The following is a 22,365-nucleotide window of genomic DNA, read 5'->3' on the forward strand; positions in this document are numbered from 1 at the left end:
GAAAAATATCTGGCTGTTCCAGCATCATTTGTTGAAGAGACTATCTTTGTATTTTTTGTCAAAGATCAGTTGACTATGTTTATGGTGATCTATTTTGGGCTTTCTGCTCTGTTCTATTGATCTATTTGTCTATTGTTTCACCAATAACTCAGTCTCTTAATTGCTGAGGTTTTATAGTAAGTCTAGAAGTTGAGTAGTCTCAGTCCTTCAACTTTTTCTTTTTTATATTGGATGGGCTACCTAGATCTTTTGCCTCTCCAGAAAACCATTAGTTTGTTGTTATCCATAAAACAACTTGCTGTGATTTTGACCAGGATTATGCTGAATCTATAGATAAATTTGGGAAGAAATGACATTTGACAATATTAAGTTTTTCCATCTTTGAATATGGAATTTCTTTCCAATTATTTAGTTCTTTGATTTTGTTCACAAGAGTTTTATAGTCTTGCTCATATATATCTTGTACATATTTTGTTAGATTTATATAGAAGTTTTTATTTTGGGGCATGCTAATATAAATGGTATTATGTTTTTAATTTCATATTCCAGATATTCATTGTTAGTATATAGGAAAGCAATCAACTTTTATATATTAACCTTGTATCCTGCCATCTTGCTATAATCACTTATTCATTCCAGATTTTTGTTGATTCCTTTGGAATTTTTTACACAATTGTGTTATCTGTGAACAAAGACAATTTTGTATCTTTTTTCTTAATCTGGATACCTTTTGCTGCTCTTTCTTCCCTCCTTTCATTAGCGAGGGCATCCAAGGTGATGTAGAAAAGGAGCAAAGGAGTGGTGAGAGGGTCTATTGTTTGTTTTTTTATGTAAATATGAGCAGATCTGAATACCTTTTCTTTTTTTTTTTTTTTTTTTAAATTTTTTTTTTTCAACATTTATTTATTTTTGGGACAGAGAGAGACAGAGCATGAACGGGGGAGGGGCAGAGAGAGAGGGAGACACAGAATCGGAAACAGGCTCCAGGCTCTGAGCCATCAGCCCAGAGCCCGACGCGGGGCTCGAACTCACGGGCCGCGAGATCGTGACCTGGCCGAAGTCGGACGCTTAACCGACTGCGCCACCCAGGCGCCCCCTGAATACCTTTTCTTAATTTCCCTTTTTCTTACACAAAAGGGAACATATCCTGTATACTTCCTTTCCTTGTTCTAGACACTGTGCCTTGTTGATAGAAAGTGTCCTAGAGCCTCAAGGAGGGCACTTGTTGGGATAAGCACAGGGTGTTATATGTAAGTGATGAATCACTAAAATCTCCTGAAATCATTTACACTATATATTAACTAACGTGGATTTAAATAAAATTAAAAAAGTAAAAGAGCACCTAAGGAAGAAGATTCTAGTCAAAAAGGAGTGGGAAGACATATAGGGTCCCAATAATTTGGCAAACTAGTTAAAATTAAACTTTTAGTTATAAACTTGCTTGAACATACTTTATAAACAATGGATTAAATCTTAATTGTTAAAAAAATAAGTGTCCTAGAAATTTCATTCTTATGATGGCTACAAAATATGCCATTGTGAGCAAGAACCAAAAATTGTTTCTCTAGTATTCTATTGAGGGACAGGCATTATTTCCTCTCTGTTGCTATTGTAGTCATTGTTGTAATGAATAACTTTGCATATATGTTATTTTGTACATAGCATAGATGTATGCTAAGAGAAATTCCCAGGAAAGAATTGCTGGGCCAATGAATAGATGCATATCTATTTTGATTAGCATTATCAAATTGCCATCCACAGGGGAATTGTTTTGTACTATCACCATCAGAGTATGAGAACGTCTATTTCCTAATAGTTTTATCAACAGGCTAGAGTTTTAGAATTTCTGAAGATTGAAATATACTCTTAAATTTTTTTTAGATAGATGGTGGGGAGAAGCAGATGGAGAGGGCGAGATCTTAAGCAGTCTCCAAGATCAGTGCCGGGCTCAACATGGGGCTTGATCTCATGACCCCTGAGATCATGACCTGAGCCGAAATCAACAATCAGGTACTGAACTAACTGAGCCATCCAGGTGCCCTGAAATATACTGTTAATATTTATTAAGAGTTCTTGTTCTTTGGGCATTTAGAAGTGTTTAATTTCCCAATATATATGGATATTTGTTTTTCACATGTTTATTGGTTACTGATTTCTAATTTGATTGCATTTTGAGTCAGTAAACATGATCCATATTATACCATTTCTTTGAAAATTGTTAAGACTTGCTTTCTGGACAAGCACATGGTCAACATTTGTAGATGTTTCGTTTGTGCTTAAGAAGAATGTATGTTCTGTGATTCTTGGGTTTGGAGTTCTCTCTCTGTCCAATTAGATCACGCTTGTTACTTCTTCTATTCAAATATTTTATATCTTTTTTTGACTTCTTTTCATCTGCTTGACTTATTATTGAGAGATGAGTGTTGAAATCTTCTATTACAACAGTAGATTTCTCAATTTCAGCCACTAGTTCTATCATATTTATATTGTAAGGCAATTATTTTAGGTACATCTTTCTATTGTTTAATAATACGTTTTGCATTAAAAATATTTTAAAAATATAAGTAAAAATGTAAAAACTACAAAAACACACAGAATAAACATTGCTTTCATGTAATTATACCACTCCAAAGTAACTGCTGCTTATTTAATATGATGATGTGTGGGGCGCCTGGGTGGCGCAGTCGGTTAAGCATCCGACTTCAGCCAGGTCACGATCTCGCGGTCCGTGAGTTCGAGCCCCGCATCAGGCTCTGGGCTGATGGCTCAGAGCCTGGAGCCTGTTTCCGATTCTGTGTCTCCCTCTCTCTCTGACCCTCCCCCATTCATGCTCTGTCTCTCTCTGTCCCAAAAATAAAATAAACGTTGAAAAAAAAAATTAATATGATGATGTTTCTCTTTCTGTATCTTTGTAATGATATTTATATAGAGAGACCCATATGCGAGGAGGCATTCATGCTCCACTATCCCAAGTGAAGAATTTCCAGGCAAGTGGTTTGTTCAACCCCTTAGTACAGATGTGGATGCTCTTCCCTCTCATCCCATTGGATGTTCAGAAGTCACTTTGGTTTTATTTTGATCATAATGAATGCTAAAAGAAAATATTCTTATAGAGTAGAACTGACAGGAATTGATGATGGAGTAGTTGGTAGGGGTGTGAAAAATAAGAATCTGAGAAAACATCTAGATTTTTGTTAGAAATGGCAATGCTATTTACCAGGACAAAGAACCCATGAGAGAAACAGGTTTACAGAGGTTGTAAATTAAGAATTCTGTTTTGGATATATTAACTTTAAGATTCCTATTGGATATTCTAGTGGAGATAACAAGCAGACAGTTGGATTATGTAAATATTGGTTTCAGGGAAGAAATATATATGGATACATAATTTCAGGAGTCATTAGTATAGAAACAATATTAAGTCCATGGGTATAGATGAAATCACCTATAAAGAACAAATACTTGGTGTATGGCATTAAACTTAGGATTAGAAAAAAAAGGCAAGAAAAGAAACCAGCACAGGAGACTCAGAGATGAAACCAATCAAGTAGTAGATAAGTCAGAAGGGTATAGATACCAGAGAAGAGCTCTAAATAGGAGAAGATACAAATGATCGTTTAAACTTTATGAATGTGGGGGTGGGAATTAGTATCTGAATCAAGGGGATAGGATTCACTGCATCCAGATAGAGGGGCATATCTTTGATTGCCAGAGGAAAGGAAAAGGGGAGAAGTGAGTGTAGATACAGATAATGTAGATTTGGGAGAAGAAATTTTGCTTTATGATTTCTTTTTTAAATTTTATTATCATTTTTTTCTGTGAAGTAGAAGATGAGGTTAGCTAGAGGAAGGGTACGTTGGGGAAAGATTATGCCAATTTGTATTCCATTTATGGTACAAGAATGTCTATTACACCTACCGTTGTCAACATTGGGTATTATCATTAAAAAAATAAGTAAACTTCTCATTTAAATGGGATTAAAATGATGCTGTATTTGAAATAGAGTTCATTTCTTTGCTTACTAATAAGAGAGAACATTTTTTAAACTTGGGGGTTTTATATATATACTTATAAAATATATAACTATTTAAAATATATATGAAGGGTATTAGCCCTCCCTCTGCCTGCTCTATATGTTTCAAATATTTTCACATTTTATTTCCTGATTTTAATTTTGTTCAAGGTGCTTATTAGAGAATACAAATGTTTTTAAATTTTTATGTATTTTTAAATTATTTATCATAGCTCTTTGGGATATTCTCCAATTTATGCTTAGAAAGAACAGTCCCCTCATAAGAACAGATACATTCATCTATAACTTCCTGAAATTCTTGATGACTTTATTTTTTATGTGTAAACATTATATCTATCCTAGACTTATCTGGAAATGAAATGTGATGTATTGCTTTAACTTTATTTTTCTCATAAATTGCCAAACCATTGTCTCAATATGACTTATTGAATGATATATTTCCTTCCACTAAGTTAAATTAACAAAATTAATATTTGTGGAATAATTGTTGTTGGCAGGCTTTGTGCCAAATACTTTATAGACATTGTCTCATTTATCTTCAGAACAAACTCTTTGGTTGTAATATTATTGCACCCATTATAAAGTAAAGGACAGAGGCTACAGTTGGGGAGTCCCCAAGACTCCCTTAGTTTCAGTGATAGACTAGAAGCACTCACAGACCTTATGAAAGCTGTTAGACACATGGTGATGGTTTCTTCAATATTATTGCACCCATTATAAAGTAAAAGACAGAGGCTACAGTTGGGGAGTCCCCAAGACTCCCTTAGTTTCAGTGATAGACTAGAAGCACTCACAGACCTTATGAAAGCTGTTAGACACATGGTGATGGTTTCTTCCAGAAAAGGGAAGGGGAAAGTAAGGTAGAATTCAGAAGATGCCAGGTACAAACTTGAAGCTATCCCCCTGCATGGAGTCATATGAGCAGAGTTTGTTTCTCCCAGCAATGCTGTGTGGCAACATGCGTGGTACCAGAGAATCTCACCTGAGCCTTGGGGTTTAGGGTTCTTATTCAGAGTCAATCATGTAGATAAAGCTGACTTCCTACACAGCCGACCTTACTTTCCAGCCCCTCCAGAGGTCAAGTTGATACTGCATGACCCAAGGCCCCCACCATAAATCACATAGTTAACATAGATTATTTGGCATGGCCCCAAATCTTCAAGTAAGCCAAGACACTCTTACCAGGCAGGACATCTCACAGAGTAACTTCTAGAAGCTGGGCAAGGTAAACCCTATATTGTCCTGAGACTTAGAAAAGGAAAGGACTTTCCTTTAGGTAATCCAACCAACTTGCAGTGGAATCAGAATTTAAATCTGGGTCTTTTCGAGTTCTAGAACCTGAGGTCTTAGTCACTAGAATTTATAACTTTCATAACATAATAAAGCGATTGCTGAGAAGGGAAGAGCTAAGGGCCATTTTAGTAGATGAAGTAAATAGGCAGTAGGATTAGATGTTTGGGGGGTGATTTTTGTTTTTGTTTGGTTTTGTTTTGTTTTTGGTATGTGCTGCTTTCTCATGTAGCTAGATCACCAGTTTTATCATTTACTAAATTTCAGTAAATAATTATCTCTTTAGTTTTAATATTCTGTTCATTGTCATCACTATTTGTTCTTGTGCAAACCCATACTGCCTTAATTGTTATAACTTTGTGGTATGCTTTAGTATCTGATGGAGTAAGTCAGCAGCTCCCTTCTCTTTTTACCCCTAAAATTTCTCACCAATTTTCATCCATTTATTTTCTAACATCTCAGAATCATTTTCATAATGTTCAGTTTCTTTGGGATTTCATTTTAATTACATACTGCTCGTTGATGAATCTGGGGAAAGCTCAGATATTTACATTATGGCTTCTTTCAATCCAGAAAAAATAATATTTATTTATTTATTAAGTTTATTTATTTATTTTGAGAGAGAGAAAGCATGAGTCAGGGAAGGGCAGAGAAAGAGGGAGAAAGAGAGAATCCCAAGCAGGCCCGGCACTGAGCCCCATGTGGGGCTTGAACTCATGAACTGTGAGATCATGATCTGAGCCAAAGTTGGACGCTTAACCAACTGAGCCATCCAGGCACCCCGATATTTATTTTTGTTTATTTAAAACTTGTTTAAATAATTTCAGCAAGGTTTTATACTGTCTAATGCAATTTTTATTAATTTCATTCCTTCATAATTCACTTTTTTATTGTGAATATTTTGAACTGTACTGGGGGCAGTGACTTTGAGTTGATGCCCAGAATGCATTCTCCCCTTCTTCTTTAAAAGAACTTTTGATTTTTAGTTGGACACATGGTCACCTTGAATAAAGATATTTCTCAGCCCCCTTTGGCATTAGTTGTAGCCACGTGAGTAAGTTGTGACCAATGGCATATAAGCAGACATATTTTGTGTGACTTCTGGGCAGTGGTTCTATAAGGGAAGGTATATGTCTTTCTTTGTTTCTTCCTTCTTTCTGACTGGAATTCAATGACTCCTAGATGCAGGAGCCATGAGGATATTCCCTAGTGAAGGCAGAGTAGAAAGCTCCAAGAAGCCGACTCCCTAATGATTTTGTAGAATTGCCATCTACCTCCATATCCTTTACATGAGAGAATAATCTTTGCATATTTAAGCCATTGTTTATTGCAGTTGTTTTAGCATTTGGAGCAAAACACAACTGCTATAGTGTTTTTCCTTTTTCTTTTTTTGCTCAGGTTTTCAAGTTAATTTTGCTGAGTTTTATATGTTGAGCAATAAAGCCACATGCAAATAAAATAACTTTTTCTTCTCCTTTGCAGTCTATACCTCATTATCTAGAAATTTCAGAACGATGCTATGTAAGAATGACAAAAGAGGCATTCTTCTCTTAGTCTTGACTTTAATGGGAATTCTGTTGCAGTTTTATTATTAAGTATGATGTTTGCTGTGGAGATTCTTCAAATTTAAAAGGGGGATAATAATATCTATTTTATAGAATTATTACAAAGGTCAAATGCACTAATAAATGTAAAAATGCCATGTAACTGTTGAAAGCCATACCACATTTGGCATAAAGATGCAGTCAGCAAATATTTTCAGTGTTAGTGTTTTTAATAATTAATAACTTTAATGCCATGAAGAAAAGAATTGGGTATTCCATAAAATATCTCTTTGGTGCCACTGTACAGAAATAAGCTGGGTCTAATGGATCATTAAAAAGCTTTTTATGTCTTAATATTAGGGCCAAAAATTAGAAAAGAAATAGCTGCTCCCCATTACAAAGAAAAGTGATAGAGATTGAAGTTTTGAAAAGAAATAATTTCAAAGTAGGGAGAGTTCTCAAGGAATGAGACTTATGTTTGGAAAGTATCCTTAACTCTGTTTTATGCGGTTGATTGATGGATGGTCAATTTACCTCAGTTACCAACCAAAGTATTAGGTCACCGCATATGTAATTTAGTCCTAAAGAAAATCTTCTCCTCATATGTTCTTCCTCCCACAACTGCCCTCAGAACATGTCCACTGTGGATTTACATAGGTCCTTTCACCTTGTCACATTTCCAGTCTGTTCTTAGAGAAATTAGTTCTGTGTAGTTGCTATTTTATTTTATTTTTTTGTGGAAGCAAGGTGTGACTTTACTTAAAAAAATCTTTCGCTGTACCTCAAAAATGTTCTTTTTAGGGGCGCCTGGGTGGCGCAGTCGGTTAAGCGTCCGACTTCAGCCAGGTCACGATCTCGCGGTCCGTGAGTTCGAGCCCCACGTCTGGCTCTGGGCTGATGGCTCGGAGCCTGGAGCCTGTTTCACATTCTGTGTCTCCCTCTCTCTCTGCCCCTCCCCCGTTCATGCTCTGTCTCTCTCTGTCCCAAAAATAAATAAACGTTGGAAAAAAAAATGTTCTTTTTATTTTTAATGTTCCATAGCAGATATTCTCCTTTTAAAATTAGTCCATTTTTCTCCTTGCAATTAGTTCCAGAAAAGATCTGTGAGGGGACAAATTAAATCTGTTGACTTAAAATACCTTTTGGTTGTTACCCATTGATCTCAACTCTGAAGCAGCTGAAACCTATGATATGGCAGCCTGACATTTAATACATTGGATATAATTTAAGCTTAATAACACTATATATTGTTTTGCTTTTCCTAATGAGAAAAATACTTAACTTTAAAATACTATATATAAAAACCTTTGATAAGTTAAATATAGAAGTACCCTATGATTCAGCAATTGCACTACTAGGCATTTACCCAAAGGATACAAAAATACTGATTTGAAGGGATACGTTCACCCCAGTATTTATAGCAGCATTATCAACAATAGCCAAATTATGGAAAGAGCCTAAATGTCCACCAACTGATGAATAGATAAAGAAAATGTGGTATATATACAATGGAATGTTAGTCAATGGAAAGGATGAAATCTTGCCATTTGCAATGACATGGATGGATCTACAGTGTATTATGCTAAGCAAAATAAATCAATCAGAGAAAGACAAATACCATATGATTTCACTTCTATGTGGAATTTAAGAAACAAAACAAATATACGGGGGGGGGGGGGGAAGAGAGGAAAACCAAGAAACCAACTCAACTATACAGAACAAATTGATGATTTCCAGAGACAAGGTGGGCAGGGTGGTAATGGGTTAAGTAGGTGACAGAAAGTTAGGAGGGCACTTGTGATGAGCACTGGGTGTTATACATAAGTGTTGAATCACTAAATTCTACACCAGAAACTAATATTACACTGTCTGTTATTTAAATAAAAATTTAGAAGAAAAAAAAAAGAGTTGTCCCAAGTTCCTCATTAAAGCAATAAATTTTCTTATATATGGGTAACATAAAATAAAACAAAATAAAATAAAAGTCTTTTATTATATGCATACAAAAGTAAAATTTGAGATAATTATCTGGAAAATTAAAACAAAGTAAATCAATCAATAAGTGAAATACCCAAGTGGAATTTTTCATATTGCCTATATGAATTCTTCTCTTTTTAATTTTCTGAATAACCGTCCCCCAAAATGTGTTTATTATAATATTCATCTAACATCAACATTTACTAAATATCTATTAAGCACCTTGGACTATGACATATGCTGATAATAATAATAATAAACATTAATATAAGTTTTTATAGGCGTCCTTCTTTTATATGATTTCATTATCATAGAAATCATTTGATGTAGGAAAAAAATATCACATCTGAGAAAACCGAGACACAGAGAGCTGGAGCATTTTATAGAGCACATCACATCAGATCAGTCCTATGACTTCTAATTTGAACCCAGAATTTCTGGCTATAATTTTAGAAATTTCCTTTAATCTTTACCTGCCTTTATCATTTGACTTCAAGCCTGCTTTTTGAAAATAATATGCAATAACTAACACTTAATGAATGTAAATTGTGTTGGATGCTGTTCTAAGTGCACTGGCTGTATTAATGCATTTAATTTTTATTACCTCTCTTTGTGGTAAGTGCTGTAATTAGGCCTGTTTGCATAAACTGGGGTCCAGTGAGGTTGAATAGTTTGCCCAATGTTGACATAGCTCAGTGCTTAGTAGAATTGGGATTTGAACCCAGACCTATAGGCTAGAGAACCCAGTCTTTTAATCACAAAGGTACTGTGTTTCTTCTAGAGCAAATCCTTCATTCTCTCCTTGTTCATGTTAATTTTGCCTGATTGACCCCCTCCTTGCAGCAGGTTAAACTTGCATTAGAAATAATATCTATTTGTTTTTATTTGGGTTTACTTATCCTATGTCTAGAGAAAACTGGAAAGTGCTCCCCCCTTTTTTCCTTAGATTCTAAATTACAAAAAGAGACTATATACTGGTTTTTCACAGATGTAGTAAGTTTGCACACACAGATGTAGACATTTGCAAAATTGTTTGATTCCTCAGGCCGACCTGTTCTTTGCTGCTGTGTTAATGGAAATAAATGGTTGATACTGAATTTTAAAGTCCACTTGTGCACAGAAACATTGTGTAGATTCATCCCACATCCAACTATTCTTGGGCTCGCTTTTATTGCTTTCCTTGGAAGCGCCTCCAGTGTTTTACAGCTATTACACATCGTGATATTCGGAACTGACCAGAGCTTTCTAGGTGAAATTCTGTTCAGTATCATGATTCCTCTGAGCTTACAGGAAAATTACATAAGCGTTTCTTTTTTTTCATCCTTCTGTTTCTGTATTTTAATGCAAGCCCATATATCATCTGCTATCCACTCTTTCTTCAGGTCTTTTTTTGTCATTACTGCCTTCCAGGTGTTTGGGATTCTTTTACCTGAGATAAATTGTTTGCTCTGTCTGCAGCAGGATATTATTGTACTATTTTCTTCCTCTTTCTCAGCATGACTTCCAAATTTAGAATCACTTTTAAATAGATGTTCTGATTACCTTTTTTCCACATCATAAAGAAATGTAATATAAAGCAGTAACTATGATTGACTTATTAGTATAGCTACTTTATCATTTGGCTTTGGCTATTAGATATGTTTTGTTTGTTTCTGAACAATTTGAATCACAATTTTTTTTGTTGTTGTTAACTGAACACCTATTATGTACAAGGCATGTTACTATGAGGAAATAAACATGACTATAGAGCCCACAGTTTCTCTGTCACTTACCATACATGTGACCAGATCCTCAACATCTTCAAATGCTAAATGGCATGAAGCCTATGCTATAGGATTGTTCTGAACACTAAGATGAATTTGTGAAATCTGCTGGCATATATGAAGCTTGAACAAATACCTACTACTCTTTCAATATCAACTGTGTCACCGGCACTCTATGCACAGTCTTCAAAAAAATAGGTGAAGTTAATTTTATACCTGCTTTTACAGATACTGTGTGTGAGATTAACTACTTGGCCTAGGTCACTTAGCTAGTGAGTAGCTGGGTTAAGATTAATTAGGACTTCTGTCTATCTGACTCTAGAGAACATGTAGATTCACTGTACTGGACCACCTCACAATTTAACAAGTAGCATAAAAATCTATTATGTAACCAGAAAGGGTAGCCTCTACTCCAAAGCTATAATCATCAAGACAGCATGGTATTGGCACACAAACAGACACATAGACCAATGGAATAGAATAGAGACTCCAGAATTGGACCCACAAATGTATGGCCAACTAATCTTTGACAAAGCAGGAAAGAATATCCAATGGAAAAAAGACAGTCTCTTTAACAAATGGTGCTGGGACAACTGGACAGTAACATGCAGAAGGATGAAACTAGACCACTTTCTTACACCATTCACAAAAACAAACTCAAAATGGATAAAGGACCTGAATGTGAGACAGGAAACCATCAAAACCCTAGAGGAGAAAGCAGGAAAAGACCTCTCTGACCTCATCCACAGCAACTTCTTACTCGACACATCCCCAAAGGCAAGGGAATTAAAAGCAAAATTGAACTATTGGGACATCAACAGGATAAAAAGCTTCTGCACTGCAAAACGATCAACAAAACTAAAAGGCAACCGACAGAATGGGAAAAGATATTTGCAAATGACATATTGGATAAAGGGCTAGTATCCAAAATCTATAAAGAACTCACCAAAATCCACACCTGAGAAACAAATAATCCAGTGAAGAAATGGGCAGAAGACATGAATAGACACTTTTCTAAAGAAGACATCCAGATGACCAACAGGCACATGAAAAGATGCTCAACGTCACTCCTCATCAGGGAAATACAAATCAAAACCACACTCAGATATCACTTCACGCCAGTCAGAGTGGCCAAAATGAACAAATCAGGAGACTATAGATGCTGGAGAGGATGTGGAGAAATGGGAACCCTCTTGCACTGTTGGTGGGAATGCAAACTGGTGCAGCCACTCTGGAAAACAGTGTGGAGGTTCCTCAAAAAATTAAAAATAGACCTACCCTATGACCCAGCAATAGTACTTCTAGGAATTTACCCAAGGGATACAGGAGTGCTGATGCATAGGGGCTCTTGCACCCCAATGTTTATAGCAGCACTTTCAACAATAGCCAAATTATGGAAAGAGCCTAAATGTCCATCAACTGATAAATGGATAAAGAAGATGTGGTTTTACCATAACAGACTCTTAAAAACTGAGAATAAACTGAGGGTTGATGGGGAGTGGGAGGGAGGGGAGGGTGGGTGATGGGCATTGAGGAGGACACCTGTTGGAAGGAGCCTAGGTATTGTTTGGAAACCAATTTGACAATAAATTGCATATTAAAAAAAGAAAATGTGGTTATATATATACAATGGAATACTACTTGGCATGAGAAAGAATGAAATCTGGCCATTTCTAGTAATGTGGATGGAACTGGAGAGTGTTATGCTAAGTGAAATAAGTCAGGCAAAGACAGATACCATATGTTTTCACTCTTATGTGGATCCTGAGAAACTGAACGGAAGACCTGGGGGGAGGGGAAGGGGGGGGAAGATTACAGAAAAGGAAGGAGGCAAACCATAAGAAATTCTTAAGGACTGAGAACAAACTGAGGGTTGATAGGGGCTGGGGAAGAGGGGAAAGTGGGTGATAGGCATTGAGGAGGGCACCTGTTGGGATGAGCACTGGGTGTTGTATGGAAAACAATTTGACAATAAATTATATATTTAAAAAATCTCAAAAAAAAACCTTAAAAGAAATAAACTTATGTGTGCAAGCATAAAAAAATGTTGAAAAGGGTAGTCTGAGTAGTGGTATTAGTGGGCCATATTTGATCTTCTTTATGTATTTTTTATCAATAAAAATAAAAGAAAAAAACCCTACAGTTAGAAGGTGAACTTCAAATAAAAAGCCATGCATCAATTAGTACGTACATATTAGAACTAAAATTCCTCACCATCTAGGCCCAGGATTGACAATCTCTTTCTCTAAAATTGCAGCCAGTAAGTCTTTTAGGCAATTACTCAGTTTTACCATTATAGTACAGAAACAGCCCTGGACAATATGTAAACACATGCTCCAATAAAACTTACTTACGGACACAAATGTGAATTTTATATAATTTCTACATGTCATGAAACACTATTATTCTAAAAAAAAATGAGTAGCATAAAAATCTATTATGTAACCAGAAAGGATAAGTGCCATAATCCCAGTATAAACGTAATACTATCTGGGTAAGAGAAAAACGAGATTGTTCAGTTAGTCATTCATGGAAAGATTGGTGACATTTTCTCTGGGCCTTGACTGAAAAATAGAATTTGGATGTGAATGAGAGGAGATGCATTCCCCGGCACAAGAGCCAATATTAGTAGTTACAAAGTGACAGAAGTGATAGGTCTTTGATGGGCAATAGCTTCTGATGTTTGTTTGTTTGTTTTTTTTTAACCAGGATTTAAAAGTAATGGGAAATGAAATTGCAAATTTAGTATTGCTGTAAGGAGATTTATCATGGCAAAATGTGAAATGGATTAAAGATAGGAGAGATTAGAGACAAGGGCGTTTACTGGGGTGCCATTTTAATACTACAGTTCAGGGGTAATGATCTGAAATAGGGTATTGGCATATGGAATGGAGAAAGGAAAACAAAATGTAAATATATGTCATTAGGGAGAGTTTACTGGATTTGACAAGCAAATGTCTAAGAAGAAGACAGAGGAGTAAAGAAAGCTTACGAATTGCTTGGGTGCGTGGTGCTTCCATTAGAAACGAAATGGGTGTATTTGCTCTTAGACATGTTGAGTATGAAGGCTTGGTGGGTTTTACTATCAAATATGGATGTGATGTGCAGCAGTATTTTGGGAACATAGAGCTAGAACTTAGGGGAGATATTAGAATTGGTGATGAGAATTGGAGCTATAAGATTGGATGAAATTTTAGAAGTAAAAATTACATGAGCAAAAGGAAACGAAACCGTGTTAGCTCTCAGAGTAGTATGTATCATTCTGGAAAGGAGTTCAAGAAGATACTGACCATGTGCTACGTACCTGACTTTGCGTTATATGCTTTTGTGTATATTGTGAATATTGCATTCTTCCATTTATATGAAGTTTTATGTTAGGTAAAACTAATCTATGGTAAAAAAAAAACAAAAAACAGAACAATACTTGCCTCTATGTATATAGGGTGGAAGTTGACTACAGAAGGGCACAAGGGAACTTAACTGGGTTGATGGATTGTGGTTTCGGCTACTTGGAAGTATGCATTTCTGACAACTTCTCAAATGATAAATTTAAGTTTTCTATATTTCACATAACATAGAATCTTAACTTCAAAACAAAACAGAATAAAAAATTGTATAGAAAGGTTTTAGAGTGATGGATAATAGTTAATATCTACAACATACTTTGAAATGTACCAAAACATAAGCAGGATTAATGAAATAGCTGGATCGATATATGATAAGGTAATTCTAAAAAAATGTAAACAACTCTAGGGGCTGGAGGGTAAATATATAGGTGAATATCATATAATTCTTTCAGCTTTACTATAGGTTTGAAAATGTTCATACTTAAATGTTGGAGAAAAGACTGTCCAAGTAGTGTAACTACTATGTTGTTCATGTGGTCAATCCCTTAGCAAATCAAATGCCTACCATGCGCCAGGCCCTTGTTTCATAGGTACTTCCTTAAAAACCAGAATCTTTACTCATGGATAGATTGGCAGTTTGTTTTCACACCTTTTGAGCTATCTCAGTAAATTGCATGGATGGATAAATTGAGCCAAATGGTAAGGACAATGGAGATAAAAGATGGAGGATATTTAAATAGGACATAAGTGCTGAGGATAAAGCCTGAAACTTGTGATCTTACTAAAATCTATAGTTCAGGGGTTCCTGGGTAGCTCAGTCGGTCGACTGTCTGACTTTGGCTCAGGTCATGATCTCCTGGTCTGTGAGTTCGAGCCCCGCGTTGGGCTCTGTGCTAACAGCTCAGAGGTTGGAGCCTGCTTCAGATTCTGTGTCTCCCTCTCTTTCTGCCTCTCCCCCCTCTCATGCTCTGTCTCTCTCTCTCTGTCAAAAATAAATAAACATTAAAATAAATTTTAAATCTATAGTTCAGAGATGAAGACAAAATTGTCTAAATAAACTATATGCTTATTCATTGATTCATAGGTTGTCCAATGTAAAAATATTCGAACAGAGAGGTCTTAACTTTTGTTGATATCTAGCTTTCAGATTTACAAATAAAATTTCACTTCATAAAAAAGAAACTCTCCATAAAAACAAAGCATTTTGCAATAAAGTGTCTTCTATTAAATTCAAAAAAATAAAAGTCAGTGATCTTTATGATTAATCTGATTCACTTCAGATCCCAATAAAAGTAAATATAAACAATTGAAAAGAATATGGAGTAAGGTGGTATTATCTTCAGAATTGAAAGATGTATCAATTAGTTTGGGAAATATACAAAGCTTTGCAAATCTGATAGTATTTTTGTATTAAGCAATGTGATTGATTTTCACAGTATTAATTCAATGGAATGATATAAATTTATCTTTATGTACTACATGAATCATTTATAAATTATTTGATATCTTCAAGTAGATAAGTTTGGGTTTTAATGATAGAATGTAGGTACATTTTCAATTGATATTAACTTTTTACCTTCCTTCCCAAGCAGTTTTGAATGTATTCAATTATTCTGGTGCCGATCTATGGACTCTGATTGATTTAGCATCTTAAATCTCTCTACAGATGGAGAGGCTTTATTGGAGAAATATCTAAGCACTGGGTTGAGGGTCACTGGGCTTTATCTTTGTCACTAATTAGATATGTGTTCTTGTACAAAGCATTTAACACCTCCAGGCTTCATTTTCTTTATTTGAAATTGAGGAATTTGAACAAGTTGACTTTAATGTATTTTATGAATTTTTGAGTTTATTTATTTATTTTGAGATAGAGACAGTGCAAGTGGGGGGGGGCAAAGAAAGAGGGAGAGAGAGAGAATACCAAGCAGGCTCTATGCTGGCAGCACAGAGCCTGATGCCAGGCTTGAACCCACGAAGTCACAAGATCATGACCTGAGCTGAAACCAAGAGTCTGATGCTTAACTGATTGAGCCACCCAGATGCCCCTGACTTTTTAAAAATTTTGCTAAAGAATCTAGGGTAAATCTAAGTACAAGTTTGGAGTAATTGTGCTTTTTTTTTTATCCTTTCTTTCTTTCTTTCTACATGGAATGTTTTTCCTAGGTGTGTAACTGGAATGGGGGAGAAGAACGTTAATTTCCACTTAATTCACACAAGTTTAGGTGATGGCTATCTATGTAATAATAGGTGTATATGTAAGTAATCTCATGTAGGTTTAGCTATTATAACAACCAATATTTTTATTTACTGCTTGCTGTAGTCCTCATTATCTTTACTGGTGTATATATTAGCTTGTTTAATCCTAGCAGGTTTATGAAGTATGTACTATTTTTAATGGTATTTTGTAGATAGTGGAATCCAAGAAAAAACATATTTAAGTAACTTGCCCAAGATTACATGCTACTAAGTGGGTGATCCAAGATTTAATTCAGATGGTCTGTGTTCAGAGCTTAGATCTTAACTATTATGCTAATCTGTTTCTCTAATGATTATCATTGGCTGTGTTTACACTAATGTCTATCAATCAATCCATCAATCTTTTACATATGATAGCAGAAGAGTGGGTTTTCTTGATACAACAAATTCAATGAAACACAAATACTTTTTTTTAATATGAAATTTATTGTCAAATTGGTTTCCATACAACACCCAGTGCTCATCCCAACAGGTGACCTCCTCAATGCTCATCATGAGAACTTTTTTTATTAAACTTTATTAAATTTTGACTAGACACAAAATGTTATTTATTTCTTTAATGTGTATTTATTTTGAGAGAGAGAGCAAGCACAGGTGCACGAGCAGAGGAGGGCCAGAAAGAGAGGGAGAGAGAGAGAATCCCAAGTAGTCTCCATGCTGTCAGTGCAGAGCTTGACATGGTGTTCTAGCTCACCAGCCATGAGATCATGACTTGAGCCGAAATCAAGAGTTGGACACATAACTGAATGAGCCACCCAGGCACCCCTAGATACAAAGTATTTAAAAAATATGTGTAAGACATCCACCAGAATGACTGAAATAAAAAACCGATAATGCCGAGTATTAATGAGGATCTTATGCACTGGCTGTAGGAATGTAAATTGGTCATTCGTAAAACCATTTCCCAATAATTTCTAAAGCTAAATTTGTATTTATCCTATGAACCAGCAAGGTATGTTCCTTATTCTCAGGTATATTTCTGTCAGAAATATGTACTTATGTGTGAACAGAAACATCTATAGCAGCACTATTTATAAGAGCCAAACACTGGAAAAAAATACATGATTATTAACAATAGAAAGGATAAATTGCAGCATTCTTAGATTATTCAATAATCAGAAAGAACAAACAGGAATTATAAGTAGTGACATGGTTGGCTTATAGACATATTGTGCAAAAGAAATCAGACACAAAAGAGTACTTAATGCATGATTCCACTCATGTGAATATCAACAACAGACAACACTAATCTGTGCTGTTAGCAGTCTAGAAAGTGTTTACCTTTGGAGGGTGATGACTGGAAGGGAGCACAAGAAAGCTTTTGGGTTCTTATAAATTTCTGTATCCCAATATGGGTACTGGTTACACAGATGTGTTCACTTAGTGATAATTCATTAATCTGTTCACTTAATATTTATGCCATTTTCTGTGTGTATGTTAAAGTTTAATATAAAGCATTCATTATAAAAAATAATCAGAGGGCTAAAAGAACACCAGTACAATGCACACCCATGGACGCACCACGTATTGTAAGAATACCATTGCCTTTGATGCTCTTTCTGCTTTCCCCCTTTATTTTAATCTGCCCTTACCCCTCAAATAAAACTATTATCTTTGCTTTTTTTCCTTTTTTTTTCTTCAAAAGCTTTATTTTTTCCATTCAGTTCGTGGCTTGAGAAAGTGCTCCAGGGTGGTTAAAAAGCTGCCTGGTGCCTGAGGAAGAGGCTCAAGCAGAAGCCTTGGCATGCAGTCCTCTGGGCTCCATAGGCTCCAAGCTGTGCTTGAAGATGAGCTTTTCCAAGAGAGACTTGCCCAGCCCAGCCTGGAGACCAAGCAGCCTGGAAGGGCAGTCAGGTGGTGGCCACCTTCTTGATGAGCTTCACCTCCTCATCCAGGAAGTGGATCTCCAGGAAGTCAGAGATGTGGGTCTGGAATGCTGGGCGTGCGGATACAAAATGGCCTGGTTCAGGGTCTTCTCCAGAACCGTGGCAACTTCCATGATGTCCAGAGTTTTACCTCATTCATCTTGGGACAGTTTCTGCATACCCTGTGCAGGGTGTAGATCGCTGATTTTGCATCTTGAATTGCTGGCACCTGGAGCTTTTCCTCAGCAAAGCCACAGAAAAGCAACCCACGCCCTCCAGAGCCACACTGTCAGAGTGGAAAGAGAAGCCCAGAGAGAGGTAAGTGTACAGATACATGCTGACCAAGCGGTTGACAAGTGGCCTCCACCTGGATGGAATAATTCTGAGGAATGTGGGAGCTCATAGCTGATGGGCAATAAGGAGCTCCAGATATGGTGTTGGCTGGTCTCAGAGGCCGGGGACGGCAAAGAGGATGTTTCTGAAGGTTGCAACTGGTTAAGAAAATTGGAGGGTGGCTTGAGGTTGAAGGAAGAAAAATCCTTGGGTTTGTTCTATTGAAATGCTGTTGAAGCAAGAGACAGATCTGCAGGATCGCTGGGCTTACTGCCTAAAACTTTTATATTGAATTGGCATTTATTTTCCCTGTAGTTTCCCTTAGTAGTTTATATTGTACATGATTTATTTAAAAATAATATATTTAAATAGTTTACATCATATGTATTTTAAGTTTAATTCCAGGATAGTTGACATATAGTGTTATATTAGTTTCAGGTGTATAATATAGTGATTCAACAATTCTATCCATTACTCAGTGCTCATCTTGATAAGTGTGCTCTTAATCCCCATCACCTATTTCTTTCTTTTTCTTAATGGTAAAGTTTTTATTTTAATTCCAGGTAACATACAACATTATATTAGTTTCAGGTGTACAATATAGTGACTCAACAATTCTGAGCATGACTCTGTGCTCATCATGTTAAGTGTACTCTTGGTCCCCTTCACCTATTTTACGCATCCCTCTACCCACCTCCCCTCTGGTAACCATCTGTTCTCTATAGTTAAAAGTCTGTTTTTTAGTTTTTTTTCCCCCTTGTCCATTGGCTTTGTTTCTTAAATTCCACATGAGTGAAATTATGTGATATTTGTCTTTCTATGACTGAGTTTATTTCACTTGGCATTATACTCACTAGCTTCATCCAAGTTGTTGCAAATGGCAAGGTTTCATTCTTTTTTATGGCTGAATAATATTACACTATATATATATATACATACATATATATGTGTGTATATATATATATATATATATATGTATATATACATGTATATACATATGGCACTTCTTTATTCATTTATCTACTAGTGACCTCTTGGGCTGCTTCCATGGTTTGGCCATTGTAACTAATGCTGCAATAAACATAGGCAAGTGTGCATCCCTTTGAATTCATGTTTTTGTATTCTTTGGGTAAATACCCAGTAATGTGATTACTGGACCCTAGGGTAGTTCTACTTTTAATTTAAAAAAAAATGTTTATTTATTTTGAGAGAGAGAGAGAGAGAGAGCAGGAGGGAGAGGCAGAGAGAGGGACAGAGAGAATCCCAAGTGCCAATGTGGGGCTCGACCTCATATGACCATGAGATCATGATCTGAGTGAAAATCAAGAGTCAGACCTTAACTGACTGAGCCAGGCGCCCCTCTGTTTTTAATTCTTTGAGGAACCTCCATGCTGTTTTCCACAGTGGCTGTACCAGTTTGCATTCCCAGCAACAGTGCAACAGGTTTTCTCCACATCCTCGTCAACACTTGTTTCTTGTTTTTGGTTTTAGCCATTCTGACAGGTGTGAGGTGACAGCTCATTGTAGTTTTGATTTGCATTTCCCTGATGATGAGTGACTTTTGAGTATCTTTTCATGTGTCTGTTGGCCATCTGGATGTCTTCTTTGGAGAAATGTCTATTCATGTCCCCTGCCCATTTTTTAATTGGATCATTTGGTTTTGGGGAATTGAGTGGTATCAGTTTTATATATATTTTATATATACTTATATATACACTAACACTTAATTGAATATGCCATTTGAAAATATCTTCTTCCATTCTGTAGGTTGTCTTTTAGTTTTGTTGATTGTTTCTTTCATTGTTCAGAAGCTTTTTATTTGATGTAGTACCAATAGTTTATTCCCTGGTCTCAGGAGACATATCTAGAATAAAATTGCTATGGCCGATGTCAGAAAAAATTACTGTCCATGCTCTGTTTTAGTTTTTTTTAATGGTTTTATGGTTTCAGGCCTCACATTTGGTTCCTTAATCCATTTTGAATTTATTTTGTGTATGATGTAAGAAAGTGTGTCTTTCTTTTGCATGTAGCTATCCAGTTTTCCCAGCGCCATTTTTTGAAAAGGCTTTCTTTTTTCCATTGCATATTCTTGCCTTTTTTGCCAAAGACTAATTGGCCATGTAATTGTAGGTTTGTTTCTATGTTTTCTATTCTGTCCCATTGATATGTGTGTCTATTTTTGTGGCAATACTCTACTGTTTGACTACTACAGCTTTGTAGTATAACTTGAAATCTAGAATTATGACACCTCCACCCTTATTTTTCTTTTCAGGATTTCTTTAGCGTATGTTACCTAGAATTTAAATTTAAAAAATTTGGGGATTCCTGGGTGGCTCAGTTGGTTAAGCACCCAACTCTTGGTTTCAGCTCAGGTCATGATCCCAGAGTCAGGTTTTTGCTAACAGCATGGAGCCTGCTTTGGATTCTCTCTCCCAACTCTCTTTGTTCCTCCCCTGCTCATGTGTATGCTTGCACATTCTCTCTTTCAAAATAAATAAATAACCATCATGAAAAATTATAAGTTAAAAAAATATTGCTTTGGAAATTTAGGTCTTTTGTGGTTTTATACAAATTTTAGGATTATTCTAGTTCTGTGAAAAATGCTGTTGGTGTTTTGACAGGGATTGCATTAAATCTATAAATTGCTTTGGGTAGTATGGACATTTTAGCAATATTTGTTCTTCCAATCCATGAGCATGGAATGTCTTTCCGTTTTTTTTGTGTGTGTGTGTCCTTTTCAATGTCTTGCAGCAGAGTTTTATAGTTTTCAGAGTACAGGTCTTTCACCTCCTTGGTTAAGTTTATTCATAGGCATTTCATTGCTTTTGGTGCAGTTGTAAATGGGATTGCTTTCTTAATTTCTCTTTCTCCTACTTCATTATTAGTGTATAGAAATGCAATGGATTTATGTACATTGATTTTGCATCCTGAAACTTCAGTGAATTTGTTTATCAGTTCTTGTGATTTTTTGGTGATATCTTAAGGGTTATCTATAGAATCATGCCATCTGCAAATAAAGTGTTACTTGCTCCTTACTGATTTGGATTCCTTTTATGTCTTTTTGTTGTCTGTTTGCTGTGGCTAGGACTTCCAGTATATGTTGAATAGAAATGGGGACAGTGGACATCCTTATCTTGTTCCTAATCTTTGGGGGAAAGCATTCACTTTTTTTTCCCATTGAGTATAATATTAGCTGTGGGTTTTTCATATATGGCCTTTATTATGTTGCAGTATGTTCTCTCTAAATCTATCTTATTGAGGGTTTTTATCATGAATGGATATTGTACTTTGTTAAATGCTTTTCCTGCATTTATTGAGATGATCATATGGTTCTTATCTTTTCTCTTGTTGATTTGATGTACATGTTGATTGATTTGTGAATATTGAACCACTCTTGCATCCTGTGAATAAATCCCACTTGATCATAGTGAATGACTTTTTTAAATGTATTGTTGGCTTTGGTTTGCTGATTTTTTGTTAAGGATTTTTGCATCTATGTTCATCAGAAATATTGGTTGGGTATTGGTCTCATTTTTTGTAGTGTCTTTATCTAGTTTTGGTATCTGGGTAATGCTGGTCTCATAGAATGGATTTGGAAGCTTTCCTTCCTTTTCTATTTTTTGGAATAGTTTGAGAAGAATGGGTAATAACTCTTTAATGTTTAGTAGAATGCACCTGTGAAGCCATATAATCCTGGACTTCTTTGTTGGGAAGTTTTTGTTTACCAATTTAATTTCATTGCCAGTAATTAGTCTGCTCAAATAATCTATCTTTTCTGAATAAGATTTGGGAGGTTACATATTTTTAGGAATTTACCCATTTCCTCTACTTGTCCAATTTGCTGGCATATAATTTTCATAATATTCTCTAACAATCCTTTCTATTTCTGTGGTGTTGGTTGTTATTTCTCCTCTTTCATTTCTAATTTTATTTGACTTCTCTCTTTCTCTCCCTGCC

The 22,365-nt window shown here is 35.7% G+C and overlaps 1 long non-coding RNA gene across 1 annotated transcript in view; it reads left to right on the forward strand.

Annotated features, from left to right (window-relative positions):
• Positions 1 to 2,655, forward strand: part of LOC121029638 (uncharacterized) — a 55,205-nt gene extending 52,550 nt beyond the window's left edge. The window contains exon 6 of the long non-coding RNA XR_005789819.1: positions 1,882 to 2,655. This is a non-coding gene — a long non-coding RNA (uncharacterized LOC121029638). The remainder of the gene's footprint in view (positions 1 to 1,881) is intronic.
• The last annotated feature ends 19,710 nt before the right edge of the window (positions 2,656 to 22,365 follow it).

This window comes from Herpailurus yagouaroundi, unplaced genomic scaffold (assembly GCF_014898765.1).
Source record: "Herpailurus yagouaroundi ecotype Mexico unplaced genomic scaffold, PumYag 28, whole genome shotgun sequence".
NCBI lineage: Eukaryota > Metazoa > Chordata > Mammalia > Carnivora > Felidae > Herpailurus > Herpailurus yagouaroundi.